Genomic DNA, 11,677 nt, shown 5'->3' with positions numbered 1-11,677 from the left:
TGTAGCCTAATGACATTTGAACATGAAATTTTTGTGTGGTATGCGAGGTTTAACGGCCGAAAGCTATCAGATACCACAGCGCAGGACACCTGATTGATTCCTACCACTTGGAAGTTTTCAACGTGCGCTGGCGTCATTCTGCACATGGGCCTTTTTACATTTTGCCTTCAACGAAATGTGTCCACCGCCTCCGGGATTTTATGCCTGTACATGAAATTGTTCCAGGTCGAATACGGTTCCTAAAGAACACAATTAAAGTTCAAGTCACAAAACACGCAGCCAGGCACGATTTCTCGAGATGCAGCTTGGTTTCTTTCCAGCGTGAAATACTTCTCGCTTAATAGAGCATGGAAAACATGACAAGTGGAACCAAAGTGGACCATGAAGCGCTATCCTCACGTGCATGAGATATTTACACTCGACAATTAACAACTCCGGTAAACATCTACGTATATTAGCTACATCTACCAAAAAACTACGTAGTACCTACAGTGTCAAAATCAACGTCCAAACAGTGTTATAAAGCATATTATACTTGTCGTAGTTGGAGTTCTATGAAATATCTGTGACTTTCCTGTACAGTGAATAAACGTCCAATCGGCATGGTCAATAGACACCGGTGCTCTGTAAGAAACGCAATTGAATCTGCGTAATATCAAAATTATTAAGTATTGAATTCATGAGAGTAGCGTAGTAACAATCACTCTGCAAATAGCAAACACGCGTGCACAGCATCTCCGATGTACGAATTTTGTGAGTGCATCTTAGGTTATCTTTAGTTTTTTACATACAAGGAGAGAATCGTAAGCATAGAATCATACAGCAGCTAAGCACAACTTTCAAGAACATCGTGACATCCTGCAACAAGGAGTAGACATAACTCTTCGCTCACGTGATTCAAACAAAAGATCACATGCAGATTTAGCTACACGTTGTTCAAAATTAGGCTTTACTAGTTTTTTAAATCAATATCAAGAGCAATACAAAAAAGTCATTAGTGCGAATGGGTTTGCGGCCACGTGGACACAAACAGTTTAAAAAAATTGATAATCGTAACCTGCGTAATTAACTGAAATTCATTAACTTTATATTCAGTGCAGGTAGTCTGCACGATTATATCGAAAAATTAGAGGCAGTGCCATTCAAAGACTTCTATTTCGTGCAGTTTCGGTAACGCGCCTGTGTTGAGATATGCCCGTCTAAATCTTCACCTTTGTCCGTCTAGTTAGGCATGCAAGACCGCTGCGCTCGGCATGACGCTCCTCCCTGATGTGACGCAGCTGTTGCGTACGGCGATTTGACTGACAAAAATGTGGGGTTAGAGACGGCCGTTATAAATTTTCGCTCTTGACCAGCAGTGTGATATCGCGCTGGGCTTGGCTGCTACAAAGTCTAGAGCTGCGCCAAGTCTTATCAGTACTCTAGAAGTAATCGCTTAAAGAAACGGCGTTTGCCCCACGCCGCCGCCATAGTGATTCTTCGGTTTCACAGGCAATGAACAAAATGTTAATCACTGCCGTCTGCAACTCCACATTCTTGTCACGCGTAGCGCCATACGCAACAGCTGCGTCACACCAGGGAGGAGCCCGATATCGAGTGCCGCTATCTCGCATGTTTAATTGCACGGTTTGGGTTGAAATTTTAGACAATCATATCTCAGGACACCACCGCGTTACTAAAATTGTACAAAACTGAATAGTCTTTGAATGCCTCTGCCTCTTAAGCTGCAGTATAAACATGCGCGCTGGCATTTATTTTTTAGTTAATTTCTCAGGCTACGATGACGATTTTTCTCACTGTGTCCGCCTGGCCTAATTTTAGAGCCTAATTTTCACCCCCCTGTATAACACTGGAACGAACGTCAGTTTTCAACAAAACTTTTTTCGAAACCACCCGCTGGAAGTCTACGTATTCAGAATAGTACAGTGTGCTTTAGGTAAACAAATTTATGCACACAATTTTCAGTTCGGCGATCATTTTGGGAAACATTAACGATCTGCTTCCGGGCCACAATGCATCGTTCCGGCAGACGTACAGCAATTTGCGTCCGCGAAACACCGGACATTCTAATTTTAAAGTTTCGCTGCTTGCGAAAATTTTGCAGCGCCACACTTTCGCCTACAAAACTTGGGAATCCGTTATCGGCATTGGTTTGGTGAAATGGGGCGGCTTACTTGTAGGCTAAGCAGTAGCCGAACGTACTGGATAGCGCTTTTCCCTCACTATCCGTCCAAAGAATAAGTCGAGAAAAACAAACAAACCTGTTTTTGAATAAAACTATATGAGAATCGCATCCAATGCTACACGTGTCTGCAGATGTTCCCGTCTTAGCACCGCAGCTGACATTTGTACCAAAACAGGTGCACAAAAAGCACACAGGAACTGGCGGAGCTCACAAAGTTTGCATGATGGATAGAATAGTTCAACAGAAAATGGCTGTTTTATCAAAAGTGCTACGTACACAATTCATTCGTTGAATTTTCAGTATTGTGAAATGAAGACCGTAATAACTATCTGAATGCGTGAAATTTAACACTGGTTCATCAAAATGAATGGCTGTCGAGCACATTTTAATTCAGTTAACTTCCATTTCAATGAATTTCTTCACGTACAGCGACGTTCATTATAGTGGTATTTCATTGAATACCTCTCGGTACTGGTGTCCCCATGTAAGCTGATAAGTAGCTCGCCTGAATGACCTTATGTTTGGGTGTAAAGTTTCAGATTTGTTCGTAGTTCATTATGGACGACATAGGTCTCCACGCACGTACTAGGAACGTTGAAGCGCGTTCCTTCGGTCGCACGCCGAACAAATGTTCCAAGACATGCCACATACACCGAAACCTGCTAAATGCACATCATCCCGCCGATTGCTCAACTAAAACCTAGCGCTTTCTTGTATTTCTAATCCATATTCTATCGAAGTACACTCCTAAGTCAAGAAGTGCTAAACGGCTTAGTTTGTGGCGTCCGCCATCCATGCTCACGGCTAGTGACCCGCGATTCATGCTCTCCATAAAACTATCCGCATGCTTACTGTACATCACATGAGAGCGCACTAGCACAGTGACTTCTCGCTGGAGAAGCTACTGGCTTTAGCAAAAACAGCAATAGGCAATTTCCTTCTACACTTCAAACAAGCACCTTTTCGGCCTTGATCCGCCACCACAGCCACGTAATTCGTCAAAGCCCTAAGAACCTTTTAGGTTTTTTTGTAACCACCAGTCAGCTTCGCAGAAGAAATAAATTCTATATTCTGTGAGAAGCCCCTGATTCTGCGATGGCTTCACGCCTGCCCCAGTGGAATAACTAAGAAGCAGCGTTCTGAAAACACGACTCACTTTTGTACGGAAAGCAGTACATGCTTTAACGTTTCCGCAGTGCATTTCTTGAAGGCATGATTTATTTCGCTGATTCGCGGTTGAGTTCAATAACATATCCATCGCCTGTAGTACTGTCTCACTAATATGTGGCAATATGGCTTAAGGTACAGGAGGCGACAGCTGAACAAAGGCAAAATTCGCAAATCTTGGGTGAAATAGCAGTTCGACTGCTAAGGCGCCAGCCAATTACGAGCCCTCTTTAACGACGTCGGTTTTGAACACATGGTTTCTGGATAAAACGGTGCAGTAAGAACAGAAAAGGGCGTTCTTCTGTCTTGAGTTGCCTTCACGGTCTGTTCCTTTTTCTCAGTTCGTCGTCAGTGTGGATGCAATCGCTTGTGGTATTGGTCAATTCGCGTTTATGTATTCTTGTTTACGCGGCTTCTCAGAACGGTTCCTAGATTTGATTACATGTTGACGCAATTCGTTTTGTCCCTTTTAAACCAGCTTCATCTTGATATGCGCACTGAAGTCTGCCTCTGCACTCGCCGTGCATGCCACTCAGTCCGCATCTGTTCTCGCGCAATTTCAATAACTTTCGCGTTTCAATAACTTTCTGTGTATTTTGAACGAACTCGTGTTCGATCAAAATACACAGAGTGGCAGCGATTCGTCTACCCCTCTTATCTACTCCTCGCGATGCTGGCGTTACAGAAAAGCACCACGTATAACAGTGACGAAGATTTCTCTGAAATGGTTAAAGAAACGTGTTGGAACCGAAATTCATGCTCTAGAAAATTGAGAGTCACTTTAGAAGTAGCTTTTGACTAACGGGACTGGAATACGATGCGTGTTTCATTTGCATAAACTTCCGAAACTCTGCCTGTCGGAGCAGGTAGCGCCATCTGTATGCCGACGCTTCAACCAGGGAGGAGCGGCAATTGTCCGCTCTTCTTTACTGGCATTAACGCGAAAGATAAACGCGAGAGATAGACGCGTAAGGCCGCCCGCAAGAGAGAGGGACTCGTGACAGGTAATATAATCAGCCAGTGGCTGGTCATCTAGCACTTTGAGAACTATGCAAATAAAAGGAATAACCGATGTGTGCTAAGATTACCAGTCGGTATGCAATTACGCGTCGTTGAAATAACCCTGCTCTTACGCATGAATACATTAGAGGCGTTGAAGAGCATTCCAGGTATTTCGAGATACACATCGCGCCTCAAAAGAAAAACTGCAATCGTAATCCTGTCTTCATGATTGTCCAATTGCAAAGGGGCTTATTAGGGAGAAACGCTTTCTGGGGGCACTTAACGACACGTCACTGCACACTTGCACTTAATGATAAAAATTGGAGAAAAGGCTACATCAGCTCTTTCCCCCTAAGCCAACGGCCGTAATACGCTTGGCCATTATCGATTTCTCAGTTGTTTTCAAATGCAGCGCTGGGCTACAGCTCACATTATCGATTAGAGTGCCCTCATCCTAGCCGCCCGCTACACCTGTGCTTAAAGAAGAGAATAATGGTCCGAGATTACGACGCCGTTATTTTTCAATTACGCTGTTACTGGCCTCACCATTCATGACTGTCACGGTTTGCTGTGAAAGAATATGGCATAAGAATCGGCAAAGATAAGCTGTCAGTGTATTAGCATACGGTACTGAGTGTTGTAACATATGTATGGTATGTAAAACAAAGAGAAGAAACACGGCATGGCTTCCATTCGGTACTTTAAGTAAAGCAACAGTCATAGTTTCTTGAAACATTCTTTATGCATGGAACGAAGAAGTGCCTATTAAAAAAAAAAACTTACCTAACATGCAGCTCATATTTCAGGATACGAGTTACCACCACCGACAAATTAGGCCTTAAAGATGGCATAGGCTCATATGGCTGTGCCAGTGCGAAATTTAATTCTGCTTCGGAAAGCAAGCAGTTATATATGTTGGACACTGGGTTTACTACACAATTTCTTGCTCCGAAACACTGCTGGAAACTTAAAGTTTTTCTACTGCTGTGGCGCGACCTGGGAAATGTATCCCACTTGTCAACGACATATTTTTTACATGCGCCTAGTCCTTTCTCACGTGCCACACAACTATCAGTTATAAAATTACGTGCTAGCGTTAGCCCTCTTCAGAGGACACTGGGAGGAAAACGGGCTCCTCAAGTGACTTATGACACTCGCGCATGGCTTCCGGGGACATGTTTCACACTCGATGCTGCGAATTCCCTCAATTCCTGTAAGATCTAAGCGCTTGGCTGGTTGCTCTCTCATACTCTGATCTGCCTGAGTGGCTCTGTGGCTGTGGTACTGCACTGCTTAGCTCGTGTAGCGGACTCTGCAGTGAGAGCAGACGCATTTTAATGGGAGATGCATACGTAGTTCGTGTAGCGATCGTGGTACTTTAAATAACTACTGATTTCCTACTCAATCATTGCAGCACGTCTCGGCAACCTTAATTATATTAGCGCACAAAGTTATGTTACTTTCTTGTTATGGCCTAAGCCGACGCCCGAATGCTGCTTAAACACTTTACGTTCATCTCATGAGGTAATTTGTCGTTCGAGTGCTGCCTACGCCAGTGCCTAGACGCAACTAGATTGATCACCAAGGGCCGTTATCAGGCGCGGGCGACTCGGCGACGTTCCTGCCTGTCCACGACAATACACCGCGCAATCTAAAAAGCTAAACCGCTGAGCTAGATGGCTAGATACGGTCGTTCTGATTCCGACAGCTGACATGTGCGCATTTTGCTACCGCCAGCGCCGAGCCTCTTTCGTCCTAGAGCATTATTTTGCCCCGTAAATCGCTTACTGCCATTTTCTAGGTCAACCTTCTTGCCCGCTTGCCGCAACGGGATGATCTGATAGTATAACTTCACAAATAACAAGAGATCCATTGAAATGCACAAAAGAACTCAAACATCCCCGCTTTTTTAAATTTACTTATGAGAGCAAAAGTAATAAAATAAGCTTTTATTTACGGGTCTGCCGATAAGAAACACTAGATAGGAAGATAGGAAGAGCCTTTTGATGCAAAGTTGCGAGGCCTGTTTTGAGTAAATCTGCCAAGAACTCAAATTAAATAACAGCAAAAGACTAATGCCCAGCGGTTCCTTATATTCTCGTCTGTGAGTAACTAGCTTATAAAACATTCTGAAGTCATGAACCAATCGACTTGTTCCGAAACTTGTCTCCATGATTCCGCCTTTAGGCACAGTTTGCAGCTATTTGTAAACACTGCAATGCGCGAGTCAGGGCGAAGAAAAAAGTAACACTTGAAAGTCGCACGAGTGAAACAACGGAAGGATTTTACACTGCAGCTTTTTCTACTAAGACGATGAAGCGAGTGTCTAGGAAACACTTATTAACCAATAGGAAGCATTTTTTCACTATGTTTCCAAAGTAATGCAGTGCTATTAAATATAATACCGTCTCTACGCGACTTTGTCGGGTGCGGTAGTTAGCAACAGTTGTATTTGCCGAAAAAGCCACTCACCGCAGTGACCATGGGCTCCCTTCGTTGCAAGTAACATTGCTGATTTGAAGCGAGTGCACATTTCCTCAATATCTACATGACATACTTCCTTGTTCTTTTACATTCCCGTCCATATATGCAGCAATCTCAACTTCTGAAACTTTAATTGCCTGCCGATCTAATTGTCCCTTCATGCTTTGGCTTAACGTTATGCTCGCACTGTACGCCGCATGAAAGTGTTTTCATGCACATTTGATCGCCTGCGCCTCAAGTTTCTGTTCGTTTCTCTGTAAACATCGCGCTCTTTGATCTTGCTGTGACATTTCCCTTGGTTGCCTCTATATTTTGCGTTCATGCCTTGCGTGGTTTCTAAAACTGTTCCTTTCTACCTTTGAAATATTACTCCTTCTCTGTTTTAGAGCGAAAGCACTCATACGCTCACCAATAATGACCAAGAATCTTGTCATATTTGGATCTTTGGATTTTCTGATCTTGGATCTTTCGATCTAGCGATCTTTGGACCTTGTGCCGATGCCTAGCAAAAGTGACACCACTGTTTTAGAAAATAAATCACACCATGATCAACGACTGGGAATCGGACCCGCGGCGGCGCAAACAAATCAGCTTTAAAGGCCGTTACGCGAGAGCACTAAGCTGTCGCCGCATTTTTTTCTTTATTGCATGGAAGTACACCCACTCTGACAGGCTTCAAGCCCGACTAAACCAGGTCGCATCCCGCTACCCGTCATAGTGAATCACACCAGCATCCGGCCCTCACTTTGCCCGCACATCGAAATTCCAGGAGACACACACATGCATCGAGTAAAGGCAGCCAGGCTGGAGGATGATCCTGCACTATTAAAACCCTGAACCATAGCACACTGCTCTCTGAACAGAGACTTCGATGAACATGGCTGCTCTGCGTGACGATCTATCACGCGGCTCTTCCACAGGCTAAAGAGTCCCATGAGCACTAAAAGATCACATGGAACCTTATAACCTTCCACTGTAGGCAAAAATGTTATAGTATAGGGCGTAATCTCAATGTCCTTTTTGAGAGTCTCTTGAAGAATGTCCCCCAAAAAACAAGGCATTGCCACAAAAAATAAAGCAGTGATCAATAGTTTCCGGCTGGTCTCACAAGCTACAGCACACAGATCATTCCACAAAGTCTCTTTTTCACGAAGCCACGTTTTGACAGGTAAGGTTGACGTGTACATTACAAAAAATAGTCTACGGCCGATTGAACACACATCCATTGCACCCGCTTTAATACATTGTTGCCTATAAAGGATAGGTAAGGCTGCCAGTACATCGGTACAGGAAAAAAGTCTCAATCAGGACTTTTGTCATCGGTCTTTTGGATAAACCGTATAAGAATTCTAAGAAAAACCGTACAGTGAGGATATGGAATGTGTCGGCGAATTCTTTCAGGAAACCTCACAAAGGCCTCTCCCTCCTACGGCCAGTGGACGCAAACAGAAAAGGCAAATGAGCTTTTAATCATCTGCTAAACAAAGCTAGCAGGAAGGGATGATTTGCTGTTTTAAAAAAGAAAAACCTTTAAATAAGTTGATGAACAAACAAGTACTGAATACCAGCTCCACCGCCCCCAGGCGGAGAAACAAATTGTCTCAAACATAGGCTTCGGTTCACAGCGCCACACAAAAGTAGCAAAAATCCTGTGCACAGCAGGTACTTTTTCCTCTTGCACAATGCAACACCTGCATGACATAGAAAAGCTTCGGAAGCAAGAAGATATTGCAAACTTGTGCTCGTGCAAATAGAGACAGCTCCCAGCCCATCCAAGCCTGGGTTTGTCGCCTAACGAAATCTGAGAATCCCAGTCAGGCCCACACTACGATACTGATGCAAAGGAACCTCCAAATACTTTTCCTTCGGAGTACCACACGATGCCGCCAAAAAAGCTTGGTTTTGTATATTGCAGTTAAACGCGAGGGGTGTTCGGCTGTTGCGATAGGTTAGAAGTTTTGGGTATACGTCACTAAGATTTCGCCGCTGCCGAACACGCCTCGTGTTAAACTGCAGCTCATGCATTCTCACGCTGTGCATTCTACATCATCGTCTTCGTCCACGAATACTGCTATGAATTAGTATTCACTTTACGTAATTTGACACAGATGATAAGGGGCTTGAATACGCGCATAAGTGGCTACAGGTAGCTTTATGCACCAGCCAAATTGGGCTCTCGCGAAACAATCAGGTAATTGTCGTGCAAAAAACAACTAATGACGCTAAGTTAAAACCCTGCCACTATTTGTTCGTTGATTCTTCTGCGTCATTTTGCGCCTCTTCACATTGACCATCTGGCTGCACTGAACTTCAAATAAATCAATAAATTCAATTAGAATTAGTTTCATTATTTGCCATGAACGCGTTTAATGGTTCTGTGCTGTTCAGTGAAGCTATGCGACTGAAGGTCAGGAGCACAATATAAGGTAGGGAACCGGCGGACGCGGACTCCATTACAAAGTAGCGTATAAGATGAAGACAGTTCTATCTGAGCATGTATCAGAGATCAACGCTGTTTTTTCCACCCAACTTAAAGAAAGCCCTTCTATAGCAACAACAGCTGTCGACGCAGTTCGTGCTTCGTCATTAATGGGAGACTGAGGAAAACTCTCAATTTTTTTTTGTTAGCAAAATCCGGTTGTTCGGCATTTCGTGTCCTTTGTTGCCGTTTGACCGGCGGCGAAAGATGCGTTTATGGTTAAGAGATTTGGATTATAAGTTGAAAAGTTTTTTTTTTTTTCAGCCGCTCTGATTCAAGATTTCGGGACTCTGGTGAGGAAATAACCGAAAAGCAACGTAAACTGTCGTAAACGTGGACTCCGTGATTGGTGCTGCGAGCCGTGCAGCATAACAGCAGCCGCAATGAAAACTAATGACGGCCTGTCATTGTAGGCCTTTATCAGCCGCCGCACCATAACTTCGTTTAGACTTGCACCACCGCTACGATGGATTCCGTTGCCGATCCTGAGAACCAATTTCTCGCTAAGAACTTCGGCCTCAACCGCACATGGAGTGCGATTCTTTTGAGGGATCAGGGGGGTCTCGCAGGATAGTACGAGAGCCGAGGAGTGGGCAGCGTCAGCAGCAAGCTAAGCTGCTGGTACGACAGCTGTCACCACCGAGTCACAGTTTCGACCGCTTAGTAAAGATTGCTACGCACGGACATATTTAAATTCTGTAATAATAGTGCTCGTAGCGCTGATTTTCAGCACAGCGTCTTGGTGCTTTGAAAAAGCGAACACGTCTAGCGGTGCCTTGCTGCCTGGAGGCTCGTGCAACATTAGCTATTCACAGGTGCTTTACTCGTCGTGGGTGCAAGCCGCGGCGTCATATTCGTCCGAGGAGCACTTGAAGGTCATCTGCTGATCCGCCCTTTTAAATAGAGGCGCGTCAAAAATGAAACCACGCGAGCAAGCAAGGCCATAGCCGCGAAGCACCAATACATAACGAGACTCAGCTGCCTGCCTGTTGCGCCGCCAACCATAGGTTTTCTTTGGCCTCCAACATTCAGGTTGTCTTTCATCCGTCTTCCCCATGTGATAACAGTGTGCTATACGTTTCAAAACAAAGCTTTTATACTCCAGTACCGATCGAACGCGTAACGTTCACTCATGTTTGTCAGCCTCAGAGATTCACGCTGTTTTCCGGCTATTTCGCCATCGCACTTGTCCTTGCGAGATTGGCCTGTGGCGGCGATACCCGTATTTTAGTTCTTGCTCTCTTCAGCCTTACGAGAGCTTCGTTTACAGTAAGAGTGGACTTTTTCTGTTTAAGAGCTTGTATTCTATCGATACTGGCCAACTTCGATATATCATCATCAGCGTACCTTTAAAGTGGCTGCTGAAGCTTACACGCATCTTGCATGTTCTATGCACGACTCATTCATTTGGGAGGCATCACTGGGTGTCTGATGGAGCAGACCGTGTTCTGAACGTGTAAGCAAAAAAAAAACCTTTTCTAGATGATTTTTCGTTTCGGTCCTTTATTCATTTCTACCCTGTGGCTGTATTCACTCATTATTTTTCCAGAAAAAAAGAAACGAGATGGTGTCCGGGCCTAAAAACTGAATAACAAGCTTGACAGGGCACAGGAGACAGGCAGTGTTACGAAGGAAAAAAAATTGCAGTGATGTCATTACAACAATATACAACACATACGCAAAAAATAAATTTCAAAAACACAATCAGAGACCCCATTTGTTTGGCAGGAAAAAATTACAATATACGTCATCTTCGTCAGAATGAGACACGAAACACGCACGGGTAACTAGATAAGCTAACAAAACACCACACTTCAAACGCTTGGGCCGGAAGAAAGGAGAAACAAAATCAAAACGAAAAGAGACAAAATGCTGCCTGGTTCACAATTTATACTTAAGCTGATAACCTATATAGATGTCATAGCCATGAAGCCTACATGTGGTCGGTAAAAAAAAATCAAGGCTCATTGCAGTACCCTGGTAACGAGCACAGCAGCGACAGCTGTCCCGAATATCATTTTTTTTTTCGGACATGTCAGGTTCTGCTCGCAGTAACAAAACCTACGCTTTGTGGGGAACAAATACGAGAGTTATGAATGTCGTACAGTTGATATTTGAATCAATAAATGTTTTCTGCAGCACGCGACGTTCGAAGTACCGAATGTGTGCAATAAATAGGGAGAGTGACAGTTATATAAATATCATGTTCACTGCGCGCATTAAAACCAAAATGATTGCGGTGTGCTGTCAGTTTTGAGAGTCGCTTTATGCACAACTTAACAGAGTGCATTCAAGTTCATGAGCCAGCAGCAGCTGACAAGTAGGACGTGCCAGAAATATTAAAGTAAATGAATCATTTG

The sequence above is a fragment of the Amblyomma americanum genome, chromosome 1 (assembly GCF_052857255.1).
Source record: "Amblyomma americanum isolate KBUSLIRL-KWMA chromosome 1, ASM5285725v1, whole genome shotgun sequence".
Classification (NCBI taxonomy): domain Eukaryota; kingdom Metazoa; phylum Arthropoda; class Arachnida; order Ixodida; family Ixodidae; genus Amblyomma; species Amblyomma americanum.
The sequence above is the reverse complement of the archived record's forward strand: the minus strand, read 5'-3'. Positions refer to the sequence as shown.